This window comes from Lathyrus oleraceus, chromosome 7, assembly GCF_024323335.1.
Source record: "Lathyrus oleraceus cultivar Zhongwan6 chromosome 7, CAAS_Psat_ZW6_1.0, whole genome shotgun sequence".
Lineage (NCBI taxonomy): Eukaryota > Viridiplantae > Streptophyta > Magnoliopsida > Fabales > Fabaceae > Lathyrus > Lathyrus oleraceus.
This window is the reverse complement of record NC_066585.1, coordinates 250,037,691-250,058,297: the sequence shown is the minus strand read 5'-3', so window position 1 is coordinate 250,058,297 and position 20,607 is coordinate 250,037,691.

The following is a 20,607-nucleotide window of genomic DNA, read 5'->3' as shown; positions in this document are numbered from 1 at the left end:
TTTAGTGGATTAAGCTTTACACCTTATCAACACCCAAGTTCCATTGATATTGACAAGACTTGATTGGATAAACAAAGAATCAAGGGTTTGTTGTGAGTCACGAGCATGGAGTCTGGGTAAGAACCACCCAAAAGGAGTGAACTAAGGATAAAAACCTGTAGATCATGCTCTAAAAAGTTCCCAAAGTCTTAATTCCATCTATCAGATATTACAGGTTAAGATGATTGACTCATCGACCCATAATATTCTCAAGAGAAACTCGTCTAAGTGTAGTATCGCGTAACAACTGTTATCAAGTCTACACTTGAACAGTCTCCGCACTATGTCCTAAATAGGCCAAGAGGGGGTAAATATTCTACGGTCCTCAACTTCTCGGGCCAAAATTAGAGATAGTAATGCCTAACCATAAATACTTGTATGACATTTCCAAATCCAAAAGGGTCTCCACTGAGCAGATGGATCTCAAGCCAACTTGTTAAGGACTACTCCACACAAGTCGTACATGACTATACCATCCTTCTATCTTAATTGCACTCAAGTTCGGGTTAGAACTTATCTCACCACTCAGAAATCACCAAGCACAACAAGCAAATTATATCACACATACATATATGCAAACATCACATAGAGACAAATATATACACACAAAAAGTACGCTAAACCAACTGGAGACTACTCACCAGCAGAGTCTCCACTTAATTTTTGTAGCGGAAAATTCATGATAATCAATCTATGGATAAGCAAGACATCAATAAAATCAGACTCGCAACCGCGCTTTTATTGTTTCCAAGGTAAAAGGGAAAAGTACGAACAAAACAAAAAGTAAGAAGTTTTCAAATCAAAACTAATAAAATGTCAGAGATTACAGGTAAGGGGGTTGGTTACACAGAGGGAAGGTGTTAGTACCCAAAGTGTCCTAGGTACTCATAAGGAGCTCTTTTTGTGTGCATATGTATTTCGTACAAAGTGATGTTTACAAACAAATAGAATGGGGGGATGACAAAAGAATTCATTAATTATATTTTTATGTTTGACAAGACCTTCGGACTCGTGCCTACGTACCAACATAAAAATGAGGGATCAAAACCTCGTAGTTCGTGATACAAATTTCAAAGTGGATGCATTGCTTTTAACAAAAATTAAGTTTGAAAGGCACAAAGGCCTAAAAATGATTTGAATGAGTTACCGCTTTTTGGATTTTTTTGAAGGTTTAACTCAAGTATAGTTAAGTTTATTTACAAATTTGATTTATGAAAAAGAAGTTTGAAAATGCAATGGCATAAGGCCAAAGTTTCTATCTTTTTGCAAAGTGGTCAATGTTTAGAACAAAATAAGTTCAAACAAAGAAAAATTTAAAAGGAGGGAGAGATTTTGAAATTTAAGAAATGGGGAGAAGATGAAGAGACTAATCCTATGCACAAAATTAAAAGTTAAGGGTTGAAAACAACCGACCAATGGGTAGCAATCCAATAGACAAGAATGTCAATAGAAACCAAAATTCCCTTGGATATTTAGAATCAAGCAACACACAAATGCACAATTATATCAATCTTGAAGAGCAAGGCATCAAATAAAGATAGCCACATCCAAGCTTAGTCACTCCATGATCTTCTTCAAGATAGCCCATGTAACAGATGAAATCCACAAGTCACAGGTTCAAAATAACAGCTTCACAATGATCATGTTGTAGATGAACTCAAATGGATCTTCAATGATGTATCAGATGAAGTTTCAGATTGCTAGCACTTGGTTACATGAAGATTGGCATTGGCCAAGTCCTTTAGCATAGGAATGTTGCCTAAGTTCTAAGTCCATGTGTCCAAGATCAAGTCAACAATCCACACAAAAGTTTTTTAGGATTTTTGTTGTTATTATGTACATTAATGGTCAAAGACCACACAAACAAACAAAGTATACATAAAATGGAATATATCACACAATATGGTCCAAATGGACAAAGTGAAAATTTCATTAACATAAACAATTAGAATGGTATGAATAATGGCAAATGAATAAAGACTAAAATTAAATGACATTAAAGTAAATGGCTGGAAATTAAAAGTTAGTTGTTAATGAGTTAGAAGTTAGTATTGTGTTGCTTTTGCTTTTCATTTTTAAGTCATTCTTTGGAGAACAATCAACCCACTTATCACAAGCATGGATCCTTGAGCCAAGACATCTTCCAAAGGAAGGAAAAAATGCCAAGTTTGACTGTTGTACCAGTGAGTCAACTTGGCTAAAGCACAAAAGAACATCAATCAGACACCTGGAAAAACCTGCTTATGTAAATGATGCATGAAATGCAATTTTTGATTATTATATTTTCCAAGGAACTTACTATATCATTTATAAATATATATTATTTAAAATGGCAACAATTTGATATGACAAAAAATCTCTTTTCATTTATATAATTGGAAGGATTACACTTAGTACAATTTTAGAAACCAAAATAAAAGATACAAGAGAAAAGGAGACTATTCATCCTAAGGATCCCTAACAACAGTGTCAGAATATCTGGCTGAAGGCGCGTACTTCCTTTGAATGCGACGGATCTCAGTCTCAAAAGAATCCTTCATCTGAGTCTTCTCGAGGACAAGCTAGTCAACAATCTTCTTCCAAGCAACAGAAGGCTGAGGCATGCTAGAAGATGAAACTTCTCGCTCTCTCAGTCTCTTCGTCACTCGGTCTTCAAGTAGCTCAATCAGTGCATCTTTGTCCTTAGACTCCAATTGCAACTCTTCATGCTTCTTGCTCAAAGTATAGAAACGCTCTTCCCATATGTCCTTTTCTTGCTTCATCTTGATGATCGCATCTTCCAACTCCTCTACATCTTGGTTAGGGAGAGTTAAGGGCTCAACCACAACCATATACATAGGTCTTTCATAAGGATAAGGCATCTTCAACTCCACAACTCTCTTCTTCACCCAAAGTGTGTAAGCTTCCAAAGCTACACAATTGCGCGGACCAAGCTCGTATCTTCCTTTCCTATGCATATTATGCCAAGCATGCACAATCTTCTGCTTCAAATATTGGGGATCTTTACCCTCTTGATAGAAAAGACCATATAACAAAGTGTTATTAGGTTTGTCTCTCAAGGGGAACCCAAGTTGACGAAGAGCCAAAGCAGGATTGTAGTTAATTCCTCCTTGTGTACCAATGAGAGGCACATTAGAGAATTCACCATAATTATCAATAATCTCCAAACTGCTTAAAGATGGATCATACCAAACTATATCATCATTAGTGAGAGACATAAGTCTCTGAGACCACCTTAGACATTGCTTGTTCTCCACAAAAGCAGGTGTCTGAGGCAAGTGCGAAAAAAACCACTTGTACAGAAGAGGAGTGCAACAGACAATAGTTCCACCACCCTTAGAATTCCTTAGATGCAAAGAGAAATACATATCACCCAACAATGTAGGCACATGATTCCCAATCAAGAAAATTCTAATGGTGTTAACATCAATAAAATCGTCAATGTTAGGGAACAAGGCTAATCCATAGATGAGAAACACAAAGATAGCTTCAAAAGCGTCCACACTACCAGCTTGAGCTAAAGTAGTAGCTTCCTTGATGAGGAAATCAGATGGCAACCCAAATAAACCTCATTTCTTCACCCAATGAGCCTCTATCTCAGACTTCTTCAAGTGAAGAGCTTCAACAATAATACTAGATCGGGGAATCTCTTCCAATCCACTAAAAGACACTCTAGTAGAAACAGGTATCCCCAAAAGATGAGAATACTCCTCCAAGGTAGGCACAAGCTGAATATCTGGGAAAGTGAAACAGTGGTAGAGAGGATCATAAAACTGCACCAACACACTCAACAATTCTTCCACTACATCAGCAGACAAAATGGACAGAAGCTTTCAATGACGTTGGTTGAAGTCCAAGGGATCTAATACAAAAGATGCTATCTTCCTTAACTCTTTCAAGTCGGGACATCTGAAATTGTACTTCTTAGTGTTCCTTCGTCCATAATCCATGGTCTGAAAATGTTTGCAAATGACACCTTAGTTCCTTGAAATTTTCGTGTGATGAATTTTATGATGCGCATGAAATGCATGAATACAATCACAAATAAGGGATCACACTGAAGACAAACAAAGGTCAAGGGATGAATCAAGTCATTGTCAAGATCAATCATCCATTTTGGTGGATTATGGTTTACCCCTTATCAACACCCACGTTCCAATGATATTGACAAGCCTTGATTGGATCAACGAAGAATCAAGGGTTTGTCGTAGGTCACAAGCATGGAGTCTGGGTAAGAACCATCGCAAAGGAGTGAACTAAGGATAAAAACCCGTAGATCATGTTCTAAAAAGTTCCCAGAGTCTTAATTCCATTTATCGGATATTACAGGTTAAGATGATTGACTCATCGACCTATAATATTCTCAAGAGAAACTCGTCTGAGTGTAGTATCGTGTAACAACTGTTATCAAGTCTACACTTGAACATTTTCCGCACTACGTCCTATATAGGCCAAGATGGGTTAGGTGTTCTAAGGTCCTCAGCTTCTTAGACACAATTAGAAATAGTCATGCCTAACCACAAATAATTGTGTGACATTCCCAAATCCAAAGGAGTCTCCACTGAGCAGATGGATCTCAAGCCAACTTGTTAAGGACTACTCCACACAAGTCGAACATGACTATACCATCCTCTTATCTTAATTGCACTCAAGTTCAGGTTAGAAATTATCTCACCACTCACAGATCACCAAGCATAACAAGAAGATTATATCACACATACATATATACAAACATCACATATATACAAATATATTCACACAAAAAGTAGGCTAAATCCACTGGAAACTACTCCCCAGCAGAGTCGCCACTTAATTTCTGTAGCGGGAAATTCATTATCATCAAGCTATTGACAAGCTAGAGATCAATTAACAAGAGTCTCCACCGCGCTTTTATTGTTTCCAAGAGAAAAGGGAAAAAGTACTTTAAGACCCCAATTTTGGCCCTAAGATCCCTCATGGCATCATAACATTGCATTTGCATAGCCCCAAGGATCATTAACATCTTGGTTCCCTTTGCCTTTGGGTGGGATCTCTTGTGAGTGGTTTGAGATCACCAAGCATGTTTGAATTGTATATCATTGCTTTTCTCATTTTGTTTACTAATCAAAAGCACAAAAATATGTCACTAACATCTTTTGTTTTGTAGCTTGAGCAATCACAAGGTCAAAAGCTTCAAGGAGGTCATTGGTACAAAGACATGGTCAAGAGGAGATGATAGCAAGCATGGTAATGGTCCCCAAAGCTCTCATCCATCAAATACACCTCCCTAGTACCTCAATTCATCATTTTGGTCAAAGCAAGTCAAAGGGTTTGAGATCTTGTTCTTCAGAGAAACCCTAATTCATTTGTGCATCACAATGCCTTGCTCATGAAGCAACCTCAGCCCATGGTCAAATACAATCAAGGGAAGTTCTTTAGTTCATCATTCCATGCATACTTGAACTTATTTGAGTGTCCTCAATCATCAATTCAGCAAGATATGAGGCATGGACTTGAGAAGTTGATCAGTCAATTCATCTGACTATTTTAAAATGCACTGAGACCTAACTTTTTATGTGCTGGTCAAATGGAGATGGTTCCAAATACAAACATATTCTTAAGGACAATATGAACAACTTTCATGTTCATAAAAAATTGATTTGAAGCTTGGAAGGCCATCTTCCATTCCAATACATTATAGGTCATTTTGACTGAAACCCTAATTATGGGTCAACTTCCCAAGGACATAACTCATTCATTTTTTATGATTTTGGGGTGGGATCAACTGCATTGGAAAGCTTACGATGTCTACCTCAAATGTTATGTTTAACTAAATTTCAAAATTTCAAAGGAAATACATGTGATAATGCAAGACATTATAGGTCCTTTTTGACCAAAGGCATTAAAAGTCAAAAAAGTCCAACTTCAAGTGCTCATAACTCTTTCATCAAAAATCCAAATGATGCAACATTTGAGTCCATTTTGATTTTCTTGAAAAGATCTACAACTTTGATGTTGGAGGTCTTTTCATATGAGGCTTGTATCATCAAAACAGAAGGGATTGAAAGTTGGCCAATTTTAGATACCTTGCCTTGGCATGTTTTGCACATCACACTTTAAACTCAAAATTCATAAATTTCCACACTTCAAATGAATTTTTGTCCAACATAGCATTTGTTCCTTATACAAAGACCTTTCCAACCATTACCCATATGCCTATGTTTGGATTTTCTAATGGTACTTTCGAAGAGATGATTGTTTAGGTACAAATGAGGAATCCACTTGAAATCTTGGTGCATAAGTTATTGCCTTGCAAAGTCACACGTCCAAATGCATTTGGCTGATGCTCAGAGTTCATTTGGCATTGTTTTTGGGCCTTGTGCATGATCATGCAAGCCCATGCAATGAAGCTTCACATGCCATGCACACGGATTGATCACAAGTTTCTTGCCACTTCCTCTATAAATAGAGACTTCATTCCACTCATTTCACACGCCTAATTCAACCTGAAATGCTGCAGAATTCTTTCCATAGCCATCACTAAAGAAGCAATTGCATTTTCTTCATTTTTTTTCAGATCCAAAATTCAACTTCATCTGGGTGAATTCTTGGATCTTAAGATTCTAAGCCTTCATCATTCACCTCATTGAACTTCTGTTTTAGCAAAGCAAGCAAGGAATCATGCTCAAAGTACCAGAACTCAAGCTTACACTCCAACTGGTATTTTCTTCGATTCTCATCATCCATGGACCTTTTTTCTTGGATCTAATGTTTTCTGAAGTCCTCACTTGAGAGGCAAGCTAGTGGTAGCTTCAATTTCGTTTTTCCTTGATCTGCATTTTCCACACCTGAATCTTCCACCTCAGATTTCTCTATTTATAGGAATCTTGAGTGTGATTCAAGGTTACAGGGGTGATGTACATCACCCCAGCTTCATTTTGGTATAAGGATCGTGTACTTTGGTGACCTTTTGAATTTCTGCAATTTGGCCGGAAAATCCAAGCTCACCGGAGAAGACGGTGGCTCCGGTGGCTTCATCATCTCTAGTTTGAATCCTGGCCGTGTGATCTATTTTCCAGATTCAATGAGGACCCTTGCTTGTTATGACTTTTATTTCTTTCCCATGTGCTTGCATTGACTGTGGACTTCCATGCGCGCGCATCTCCCAGCCTTGTGATCTGCCAACTCAATTAATGAGCTCAGATCCAAGCGCTGTGGATTTTTCTAATTTTCTAATTTCTGTTTTTATTTTCTTTAATTCCTTTTATCTCAAAAATCAATATCTCTCTCATTTTTTATCCAAAAATTATGGGACCAATTGCATTATTTCCCAAATAATATCTAGTTTCTATTTTTGATTTTTAATAATTTTTATTTTGTCATTTGATCTTTTTTGTGAATTTTCTCTTTTCTGGTTATTTTTAATTCATTTTAAATAGTTTTTGATATTCAAAAAATACAAAAATATTTTCCTAACCTATTTGAATAATGATAGATCTATGAAAAATATTCTCATCAATTTTTAAATTGATTTGAGATTTATTTGAGATTTTAATTCAATTAGGTTATTTTTATTCATTTTTAATTGGTTAAAAATAGTTTCTGACTTTCAAAAATGCTGAAATTTTTTGTCAAACTTTGTTTGACCTTGTTGAACTTAGGATAAATTACTTGGACCTTTCAAGGTTGATTTGAAGTGATTTTGAAGTTTGACCTTTCCATTTCATTTTTAATTCAAGTTTAATTAAATATTAAAAAATGCCAAAAATAGTTTATTCATTTCTTGACTCCCAATCTTCATCTCACTTCTGTTTTTGATTGTTTGACCTTGACTTTCAATGTTATTGGTCAACATATGAAGATTGGTACATTGTATTTCATTTAATGCACTTTAATTTTGCCATTTCCATTTCTCTTATCCATCTTCTCCTTCTTCTTCTTCTACTTCTTTTCTTCTTGATCAATGAGTTGAAGGTTGATAAATTAGTATTGATTAGGGAGATTTAATCTTCTTTGATTCAAATCTAATTCATCTTGATCAATTGATCAAGTGAATGACTTTGCATTAAGGATAGGTTGTCTTCTAAATCATGCAAAAGGCTTAAACCAATACAAGATCAATTCTCATTTTCTTTTTGGCATGGCAAGTTGTTGGGACTTGGTTCACTAATCAAGACTCCTAACTTGTGTTTGTTGCCTACATTATTATTGATCAGCCTCAGATAGTTGTGACTTCTACATAAGTCCAATTACGATTGCTTAACATAGCGCTAAATTTTCCTTATGGCACACTAACTACTAACACTAACTATTGACAATTAACATTTACTTTATACACTTTACTTTTATGCAATTTACTATTCTTGCACATATTATCCATTTGTTTTTCTCTTTGCTCACTTGAGCACATGTTTATGTTAATGCCATTTGCCTTTTTCTCACTTGAGCATATAATTGTGTATATATTATTGTGCTTGTGTTTTTGTTTTGATTGTTGTGGACCAAATGCAAAGAAATGGACTTAGTTTCTAGGACTTTCCCTATGCAAAGAAATGGAGAATTGGACTTATATTCTAGGACCTTCCTTATGCAAAATTGGAGTAAAAGGATCTTAATGATGAAGATGGATTAGAAGGACAAAATCTCTAAACTCACTCTTGTCCATTCTTGTTTTAGTTCATGGAACTTTTGATGTGTGTGCTCTTGTGCTAGGAGTTTCCATTTGAGCTTAATTGGAGGACCACTGCCATGTTCATCCAAAGTGAGAGATACAAAAGCCATTGGAGGATTCTTAGAAGCATGACCTTGTGTTTGATTGTTTGAAATATTTGCTTGTGATTGCTTTGTTCCAAAGGATGGGAGCTGCTTGGATCATCAATATGATCTCAAGAGAGGAACTCCTAATGTGGTTTCATTTCTTATCCCTCACCTTTTTGTTTTGCTTAGGACTTAGCCATTCTTCTTCTTCTCCCCACTCTAACCCAAGCCAAAACTTTTTGTGCAAACATTTAACCATTGTTTTTAAACATTAGAAACCTAAGCCTTATGCTTTTGATTTTCAAACTTTCTTTTCTCAATACTTATTTTGAATTGAATCTTTAAGTCAACTTTGACTATTTTGTACATACTTCTAATTGGTAAATATAACCCATTCAAATTCCTTTTTGTGGTTCTAATGGCCACTTCTTAATCAAATTTTCCATAACCTTTAGCTATTAGGTTTGAGTTATCTTTGTGGTAGATGTAATATTCACCTATATCCTTAGTGATGGACAATGACTCTTCCATGCTTATTATAGGGTTAACCCCTCACTAGCATGTCGAAGATATCCTCACATGGTGGATTTGTGGTTTGGTTGAGTTTTCTCCCTTTGATAACAAAAGACCTTAAGGCTTTTGGACCTATCAATTCACCCACTTGTTTTTGAGATTTTTACCCCGAACTACGAGGTTTTGATCCTAATCTTTTTATAAGATGGTACGTAGGCAATGGGTTCATCCATCCAAACACCAAATGTAAATAATTTGTATATTCTCTTCTCATCTCTTCAATCATGTTTGCACAAACAGATTTTCACAAAACAAACAACCTTTGCAACAAGTATGAAAAGGGCTCCCTAGGAGTACCTAGGATGTTTTGGGTGCCTAACACCTTCCCATTGCATAACCATCCCCCTTACCTAGATCTCTGTTTCTTTTACTAGTTTTTGTTAAAACTATTAGGTTTTTGTTCGCTTTCTAACCATTCCTTTGGATAAATAGAAGTGTGGTGGCGACTCGACTTTGTATGATTTACCATGGATTTAGTCAATATCTCTAATGGTAATGAATACCCCGCTACAGAAAAGTGGCGACTCTGCTGGGGATATGTTCTAGTGGGTTTTGCCAACTTTTCATGCTTGTTGTGTTGTATTGTCTTGTGACATATTTTTGTGCAATTTGGGATTACTGTATTGTATGTAATGATTGATTTGCTTGATATTAATTCCTTGTATGCTTGGTGATCTTTGTGAGATGAGTTCTATACCCGGACTCGAGTGCACTTAGGATAGGAGAATGGCGTAGTCTTGTTGACTTGTGTGGAGTTATTCCTTAGCAACTTGACTTGCAAGCCCATTCACTTGGTGGAGGTCATGTTGGGATTAATAATGTCACACAAGTAAGTTGTGGTTAGACATTACTCTTTCCAATATACACCTTAGAAGCCAAGGACCTTAGTTTACCAAGTCCATCTGAGCCTATTCTTAGGATGTAGTGCGAAAGTCGTTCAAGTGTAAGATTTGATACGATTGTTACGCGATACTACACTCATAAGAGTCTCTCTTGAGAATATTTTTGGAATACGAGTAGTCGTTTCTCCAATAATATCCGAAAGATGAGATGATGACTATGGGAACCTCTTGTAGAACATGTTTGGCAGGTTTAAACCATAGTACACTCCCTTTGGGTGGTTCTTAACCTAAACCCCATGCTCGTGACTTGCAACAAACCCTTGATTCATGGTTGATCCGTTCATGTAGCCTTAATATCAATGGAACTTGGGTGTTGATAAGGTGTAAACCATAATCCACCAAAATGGATGATTGATATTAAGGATAACATGACCCATCCCATGGCCTTTGTTTGGTGTGCTTTGCTTGATCCTTGAGTTTGATTGTTGCATTCATGCATTCATTCACCCATTTGCATCCATATCATCAATAATGAAGAAAGTTTTTAAGGAACTTAAAGGGTTTATTTGCAAAATTCTCAGACATGGAAAGACAAAGAAGGAATACAAAGAAGTACAGCTTCAGGCAACCAGATTTGAAAGAGATAAGGAATCCGACATCCTATGTATTAGATCCCTTGGGTTTCAAGGCTCGTTTTGGGAAGCTTCTTCCTCTTCTGTCTACTCAGGTGGATGAAGGGTTGATGAGCGTATTGGTGTAGTTTTATGATCCCTTGTACCGATGCTTCACGTTTCCGGATTTCCAGCTTTTGCCTATGCTTGAGGAGTATGCCTACCTGGTGGGCATAACTATCCTAGACCGGTTGCCGTTCAGTGGTTTGGAAAGTCTTCCTACTTCTCAAAAGATAGCTGACATGTTGCACATAGATGAATCTCTGGTTGGTGCTCATATGACTACCAAAGGTGGAATTCAAGGTCTCCCTTCTGAGTTCCTCATTGCTCAAGCTACTATCTATGGGAAGGCCATGAGTGAGGATGCCTTTGAAGCCATATTTGTACTTCTCATCTATGGATTGGTATTGTTCCCCAACATCGACAAGTTTGTGGATGTGAACGCTATTAGGATCTTCTCTGCTCTTAATCTCGTTCCTACTCTATTGGGTGATGCTTATTTCTCTTTGCATATGAGGAATACAAAGGGTGGTGGTGCCATTCTTTTCTGTTTGCCTCTGTTGTATAAGTGGTTTATTTCTCACTTACCTCAGACAGTCGCTTTCAAGGAGAACAAGGGATGTCTACGGTGGTCCACGAGACTTATGTCTCTCACTAATGATGATATCTCTTGGTACAATCGTGTGTATGATGGTGTACAGATTATCGACTCTTATGGTGTACAATCGTGTGTATGATGGTGTGCAGATTATCGAATCGTGTGTATAGTCGCTTTCAAGAATAAATCATGTGCACAAGCATTGCATGCATCATGCGCATAAGCAGGTTTTGTTTTCGGTCTCTTGTCCCGTGGGCTAATTCTGTGTTCTTCATTTATTTTGAAGACAAGCTGACTCACCGGTACTACACTAGAGCCAACATTTCAAGATTGATGGATCACCTAGAGCAAAAGAACCGTGAGCTGAAAGAGGAAGTGGCCAGACTGAGTGCCTTGATGGAATCATTCTTGGCTGCCCAGAGCCAGTCTTCTCCGACGCCTTTAACTCCTCCCCAAAGGACAGTTATCTTCGAGATTGTTTCCTCAACCGTGCCTGCAGCCAGTGCACATTTTGCTCCAACGGCCATGCCAACCGGGTTCCCGTGGGGGATGCCTCCCAATTTCATGCATGAGGGTCCTGCTCCTACCTTTGCTTCTATGCCGGCATCTAGCCCGGTCCTTGCTGTTCCTCCTCCTATCGTGCATACTATGCCCAGGGTAGACGACACCATCTATCATTCTGAGCCATCTGAAGGCCCAGATATCTATGAGTAGATGGACGCTATGAATGAACAATTTCTTGAGCTTCGCAAGGAATTGAAAAATCTCAGAGGAAAGGATCTTTTCGGCAAGTCTGCTGCCGAACTTTTCTTGGTCCCCAATGTGAAGATCCCGGTGAAATTCAAGGTCCCTGACTTTGAGAAATACAAGGGAAATACTTGTCCTCTCAGCCACCTGGTCATGTATGCCAGGAAGATGTCGACTTAGACCGACAATTACCAACTACTCATCCACTACTTTTAGGACAGTCTGTCTGGTGCCGCTCTGCGTTGGTATATGGGTTTAGACGGCACGAACATCCGATCTTTCAATGATCTTGGTGAGGCCTTCGTCAAGCAGTACAAGTAGAATGTGGATATGGCTCCCGATAGGGATCAATTGAGGGCCATGTCCCAGAAGGATAAGGAAACCTTTAAAGAGTACGCCCAGAGGTGGCGAGAGTTGGCAACACAGATTCTGCCTCCGCTAGAAGAGAAGGAAATGACCAAGATTTTTCTAAAGACCTTGAGTTCATTCTATTATGAGCGGATGATTGCTAGCGCTCCTTCTGACTTCACCGAGATGGTGAATATGGGGATGCGTCTAGAAGAAGGGGTTAGAGAAGGACGTCTAACCAGAGAAGAAAGCTCTTCTCCCAAACATTATGGGGTGTTTGCAAAGAAGAAAGATGGAGAGGCACATGTTCTGACCTCCCATGTGACACCAAGAAGACCCTCTGTGAGGAGGAAGACCGCACGTCCCGCCGGTAACCAGCACCAGGTGGCTCACATAGCACCTATTTTCAGAGAAAATCAGCAATATCAGCAACATGGCAACAATCAGCAACCACATCCGCAATATCAGCAACAACAGCACCGTCCGCAACAGCAGGCCTACCAGCCTCGAAACAGTAATCAAACCAACACGAGTTACGAGAGGAAAAGGGTCACCTTTGATTCTATTCCAATGACGTACGCAGAATTATATCCCTATTTGATAGAGAGGAAGTTGATTACTCCGAGAGACCCACCTGCTATACCTGCTAACCCCCAGTGGTGGTATAAGCCGGAACTACATTGTGTCTACCATTCTGGTGCTCCCGGCCACGACGTGGAGAATTGTTACCCTTTGAAGACCAAGGTTCAAGACCTTGTGAGGTGTGGCATTCAGTGTTTTGAGGACGTAGGTCCTAATGTAAAGAAGAACCCATTGCCCAAGCATGGGAAATCTGTCAACATGGTCCAGGGTTGCCCTGGTAAATACAAAGTCAAATACGTCAGTCATATTCGACAATCTCTTGTCGAAACGCATCATTTGCTATGTGATTACAGTCACTATGAGAACGACCATGATAGATGCCGAGTATGCTCTGTTAACCGATTGGGTTGTCGCCAGGTGCGCAAGGACATTCAGGAAATGCTGGATGAAGGAGTCATTGAGATCCTTCAAAATAGGAATGTTGATGAAGATGAGCCTGAAGTCAATGTGATTTCCCCAGTATTTCGGATACCCGAGCCTGTTATCATCAAGTATGATGGTAGAAAGCAGAAGGCTTCTCCCGCTCTTATCATTAAGCCTGCCGGCCCTGTACCGTATTCTTCCGAAAAGGCAGTTCCCTATCGCTACAACGCTGTTGCTGTAGAAAGTGGGAAAGAGATGCCCCTATCATCCTCCTCTGTGGTGAACATTACTGACGTAAGTGGTTTGACCCGCAACGGTCATGTATTTTCAGCACCACCAAAGCCTCAGGCTAATGCTGATTTTGTTGAACGCCCGATTGGGAATGCTGTGAGCACTCCGAATCCGGCACCTGTTGTTAAGCCCTCCTCTACATTGATAACTCCTACTTCTGTTGGCCCGAGTGGCAATGTGAAAGAAGACTGCGACGAGATGTTGAGGCTCATCAAAAGAAGCGAGTACAATGTTGTAGACCATCTTCTACAAACACCATCCAAGATATCAGTGTTGTCATTACTTCTGAATTCAGAACCCCATAGAGAGGAACTGCAAAAGGTTTTGGATGTGGTATATGTAGATCATGATGTCACAATAGAACAATTCGATAGCATTGTTGCAAACATTACCGCTTGTAACAACCTGAGTTTCTGTGACTCTGATCTCCCTGAGGAGGGAAGAGACCACAACTTGGCTTTACACATATCTATGAACTGCAGAGACGATGCCATGTCCAATGTGCTGGTGGACACTGGGTCATCGCTAAATTTATTGCCAAAAACCACACTTTCAAAGCTATCATATCAAGGGCCTCCCATGAGGCAGAGTGGAATTGTTGTGAAAGCTTTCGATGGGTCGCGTAAAATTGTGATTGGGGAAGTTGATCTCCCAATCAAGATCGGACCAAGTGATTTCCAGATTACCTTCCAGGTTATGGATATTCACCCATCGTACAGCTGTCTCTTAGGCAGACCATGAATTCACGAGGCGGGCGCCGTGACATCCACCCTACACCAAAAACTGAAATTTGTGAAGAACAAGAAGCTGGTGGTGGTAGGAGGAGACAAGGCTCTCCTTGTTAGCCATTTGTCTTCCTTCTCATATATAGATATTGAGGATGAAGTTGGAACTCCTTTCCAAGCTTTATCTATTGCTAATCCTGATGAGAAGAGAGCTCTTTCATTTGCTTCCTATAGAGATGCAAAGTTGGCCATTGAGTGTGGCGCAACTGCTGGTTTAAGAGAAATGATTGAGCTAGAAGACAATAAGTCTCGGGCTGGCATACGCTTTTCTTCTGGGGTCTTCAATGCTAAAGGGTTATTCAAGAGTGGAGGTTTCATCCACGCTGTTCAGGATGAAGAAGCTGCTGCTATTTTGGAAGAAGATACAGAGGATTCTGGCAATTTCATCATCCCTGGAGGGGTCTACAACAATTGGGTCGCTGTGGATATTCCTACAGTTATCCACAAGTCCACGTAATGATCACTTTGTTTAAAAACCCTTCTCCCATGCCAAAAGGAGGAGTCATGACATTGTTGGCGCATAAATACAATGATATTTTCATTCAATAGATTCATGTTAAATGTTTATTTTTCCAATTATTTTCCCTTTTCGCTTTTTTGCATGAAATTGGTGATCACATAAAACCCTAAAAAAATAGAATAAAATCAATCTTTTCATTTGCAAAATGATTGCCTTGTTTGAATTCTAAAGCTTTTCATATCCAAAATCATCATGCAGGTTAATCAAACCCATTGAACATAATGATCCAACACCATCTCTCAATTTTGAGTTCCCTGTATTTGAGGCAAAAGAAGATGATGTTGAAGAGATTTCTGACGAGATTACCCGTCTACTTGAGCATGAAGAGAAGATCATTCATCCGCATCTTGAGAATCTGGAAACAGTTAACTTGGGGTCTGAGGATTGTGTTCGTGAAGTGAAGATTGGGGCACTCCTTGAAGAATCTGTTAAGAAGGGGTTAATTGAATTGCTACGAGAATATGTTGACGTCTTCGCTTGGTCGTATGAAGACATGCCAGGTCTGGATACAGATATTATGCAACATTTCTTACCTTTGAAACCTGAGTGCGTGCCTGTGAAGCAGAAGCTCAGAAGAACTCATCCTGATATGGTAATGAAAATCAAAGAGGAAATTCAGAAGCAAATTGATGCGGGGTTTCTGGTGACTTCTACATATCCTCAATGGGTGGCCAATATTGTGCCCGTGCCAAAGAAAGATGGAAAAGTCTGGATGTGTGTGGACAATACAGCTAAATTCAATGTCTTCTCATTTATGGATGGATTTTCCGGATACAACCAGATCAAGATGGAACCCGAGGATATGAAGAAGACAACATTCATAACACCTTGGGGAACATTCTGTTATCGAGTGATGCCCTTCGGTATGAAGAACGTCGGAGCCATGTATCAACGAGCTATGACCACCTTGTTTCATGATATGATGCACAAGGAGATCGAGGTGTATGTTAATGATATGATTGCTAAGTCAAGAATGGAAGTTGAACACGTAGAGCTTTTGTTGAAGCTTTTCCAGCGTTTGAGGAAATATAAGCTTCGTCTGAATCCCAACAAGTGTACATTTGGAGTCCGTTCTGGCAAGTTATTGGGCTTCATTGTTAGTGAAAGAGGTATTGAGGTTGATCCTGCAAAGGTCAAAGCAATACAAGAAATGCCTACGCCCAAAACTGAGAAGCAAGTCCGGGGTTTTCTTGGCCGCTTGAATTATATTTCCAAATTCATATCCCACATGACTGCCACATGTGCGCCGATATTCAAGCTCCTCCGGAAAGATCAGTCTCATGATTGGACTGAGGATTGCCAGAAAGCTTTTGATAGCATTAAAGAGTATCTGTTTGAACCTCCGATTCTGTCTCCGCCTGTGGAAGGGAGGCCTTTGATCATGTATCTGACTATTCTTGAAGACTCGATGGGTTGTGTCCTTGGTTAGCAATACGAATCAGGGAAGAAGGAGTATGCTATTTACTACCTGAGCAAGAAGTTCACTGATTGTGAGTCTTGATACTCAATGCTTGAGAAGACATGATGTGCTTTGGCTTGGGCTGCTAAGCGCCTACGCTAGTGTATGATAAATCATACGACTTGGTTGATATCCAGAATGGATCCAATCAAGTAAATCTTCGAGAAGCCTGCTTTAACAGGAAGAATTGCCCGTTGGCAAATGTTGCTATCTGAGTATGATATTGAGTATCGAGCTCAGAAGGCTATTAAAGGTAGTATCTTGGCTGACCACTTGGCAGATCAGCCAATCGAGGATTATCAGTCAGTTTAGTATGACTTCTCAAATGAGGAGATTCTGTATTTGAAAATAAAAGATTGTGATGAACCTACACTTGATGAAGGGCCAGAGCCTGGTTCCAGATGGAGTATGGTGTTTGATGGCGCTGTAAATCAATATGGGAATGGTATTGGGGCAATGATTATTACTCCTCAGGGCACACATATTCCTTTTATAGCAAGGCTAACTTTCAAATGCACAAATAATATGGCTGAGTATGAGGCCTGTATTATGGGATTGGAGGAATGCATTGATCTTATGATCAAGCATCTTGATGTATATGGTGATTCGGCCCTCGTTGTTAATCAGATTAAGGGTGAATGGGAAACGAATCAACCTGGTCTCATTCCATATAGAGACTATGCGAGGAGGATTTCAACGTTCTTTAATAAGGTTGACTTTCACCATATTCCTCGAGATGAGAACCGGATGGCAGATGCTCTTGCTACACTTGCTTCGATGATTGTGGTTAAACTTTAGAATGAAGTCCCCAATATCACCGTGATGCGCTTGGACAGACCAACTCATGTGTTTGCGGTAGAAGAGGTGAAAGATGACAAGCCATGGTATTATGACATCATGTGTTTCCTTCAGAACCAGAGTTACCCGCCTGGGGCATCTATAAAAGATAGGAAGACTTTGAGGAGATTGTCAGGCAGTTTCTACCTCAACGGCAACGTACTTTATAAAATAAATTTTGACATGGTTCTGCTCAGATGAGTGGATAGACACGAAGCAGACCTGTTAATGACTGAGGTCCATGAGGGGTTATTTGGTACTCATTCCAATGGACATGCCATGGCTAGAAAGATGTTGAGAGCAGGCTACTATTGGTTGACAATGGAGTCTGACTGCTGCAAGTATGTGAAGAAATGCCATAAGTGTCAGATTTATGCGGATAAGATTCATATTCCCCCAACACTTCTGAATGTGATTTCATCACCATGGCCTTTCTCCATGTGGGGAATTGACATGATTGGCATGATAGAGCCCAAAGCATCCAACGGGCACAAATTCATTCTCGTAGCAATTGATTACTTCACCAAATGGGTTGAAGCGACATCATATGCAAATGTGACCAGGCAGGTGGTAGTGAAGTTTATCAAGGATCAGCTTATATGCCGATATGGCGTGCCAGATAAGATCATTACTGATAATGGATCTAACTTGAACAACAAGATGATGAAAGAGCTATGTAGTGAGTTCAAGATTGCACATCATAATTCTTCTCCTTACAGACCCAAGATGAATGGGGTTGTTGAAGCTGCTAATAAGAATATAAAGAAGATTATCCAGAAGATGGTTGTTACATACAAAGATTGGCATGAGATGTTACCATTTGCTTTGCATGGATATCGTACATCTGTCCGCACTTCAACAGGGGCAACCCCTTTTCTCTTGTTTATGGCATGGAGGCCGTACTCCCTGTAGAGGTGGAGATCCCATCAATGAGAGTCTTGATGGAAGCCAAGTTGACTGATGCTGAATGGATTCAGAGTCGTTATGACCAGCTGAACCTGATAGAAGAAAAGAGATTAACTGCCATGTGCCATGGTCAGTTATATCAGCAGAGAATGAAGAAAGCTTTTGATAAGAAGGTCAAGCCTCGTGAATTCCGAGAAGGTGACCTTGTGCTCAAGAAAGTCTTGTCTTTCGCACTCGATTCCAGGGGCAAGTGGACTCCAAACTATGAAGGTCCATATGTTGTTAAGAGAGCCTTTTCAGGCGGCGCTTTGATACTTACAACTATGGATGGGGAGGATTTCACTCGTCCTGTGAATTCAGATGCAGTCAAGAAATACTTCGCCTAAAAATAAAAATAAAACAGCTCGCTAAGTTGAAAACCCGAAAGGGCGGCTTAGGCAAAAAATGAGCGTCTCGGTGGATTGAAAACCCGAAAGGGCGGTCCAGGAAAAAGTTAGAGACATGAAAAATGAATATTTGTGTCCCGCTAGGTTGAGTACCTCTCCCTGGGGCAATCTAGGCAAAAATTAGGGATTTGGCAAGTAACTGCATCCTGACAAGACTTTGTTCTACAACCGAAGCTTCAAATACATCGAATTCAGAATTGGCGGAGAAATGGTCATTATGTTAAATGTAGCCCTTTTTCAATATATATCACCAATTTCAAATTTGTAAAGATCTATGGAGTCTTTCCATTTGCAGACTATCATTCCATCAAATAAAGTCGAGCCTTTATCCAATTATTTGCACTCTTATTTGTTTCTATTTCAACAAATGTTTTGCATGTTTTAATTGAGAAAATATCATTGTTTTGAAGAAACAAATTTTATATAACCTGTTTTTTTTAAACATAGTGAACATTCACAATGACAAAAGGGTACTTAGGAGATCCTCAGTGCTCTCCTAAGGACGGTATGATCTCCAACAGGTTAAGACATTTGTTCATATTCCTGGCATGACTGTATTTTCTTTCTCCGGAACCCGAGTAGTATGCTTGTGGAGATATTTACCACTCTCCCCTTCAGCAGAGTAGCGATCTTTCCTCCTCAGCAGATATGATCTCCTTGGTGGGTACGGTACTTGATGGTTGATCCCCAGAATCCCTGTATCCCTCGGATAGATTCCCCAGTAGAGTTGCTTATGTGGCAGATTCTACTTGTGCAATAAACTCTTTTCCCCAGCTGTGACTGATGATTCATCCCCTACAGAGTTATTGTTGTTTCCTGGCATCTCTGATCCCCGGCAGATTGGATACTCTTAGATGATTTTGGCTTTCTCTCTTGAGATGTAGTACCGGATGTCTGTACTCCTTGGAGCTGTTTGTGTTAGAAATGTTTGTCTGTCAGCATTCATCAAGCATAAACCACGCATGTGTGCATATATATTTTTTCAAACATTTGGATATTCATATTGCATTTTTTACCATATATATTTGTTTGTTATTCCTCTACTAGTTGGTAATGCATTTCCCAAGCAAGATGTCGATGTCTGATCCCCCAATATAGAGAGTCAGCCCCTTAAGCAGAAAGTTTTTATCTTTCCTTCCGCATTCCCCACTGAGTTATATCCTCGTGGACGACGGTTGTTTTCGCTTCCTCCCAACACATATATTGGGATGGGCTTCCCTATTGAGTTATATCCTCATTAGGATGAGTTTTGATTCAGTTTGCCTATTTGGTTTGATCCTAAATTGGCCTCTTGTGACTGTCTCCTGTGTTTCCCTGTGGCATAAATGAATAATTGCTCAGTAATCGGTAATCATTCATCTTATCCCCGGCGGAGCCTGTGGTTTACTACCCTTATACCAGTATTTGTAAACCCTATTTTCTCCCCTTTGTAGAGTTAACTTTTTTGTTCATCCTAAGCGGATGACGGTTATTTTTTCGTGGTTTCCTACCCAGTATCCGGTAGGTGTAATCCCCTCCTTGGTGGTTATCTTCATTCAATATTCGGTGTTGGTATTCCCTCTTTTGCCTGGATAATTGCCCTGATTATGCAATTTATCCCCAGCAAGTCATCTTGTTTACCCTGTTGTTGGTAACGATTGTTTCTCTCCCGAATGGGTCATCATTATATACCTAGTTTCGGTATCCCGATGCCTTTTCTTTTCGGTCGATTTATCCTTTATTAACCCAGTAACCGGTTGTGGATAATCTGCCATCCGAGTGTATTATCTACTTTATGACGGTAATAGATAATATATCTCATGCA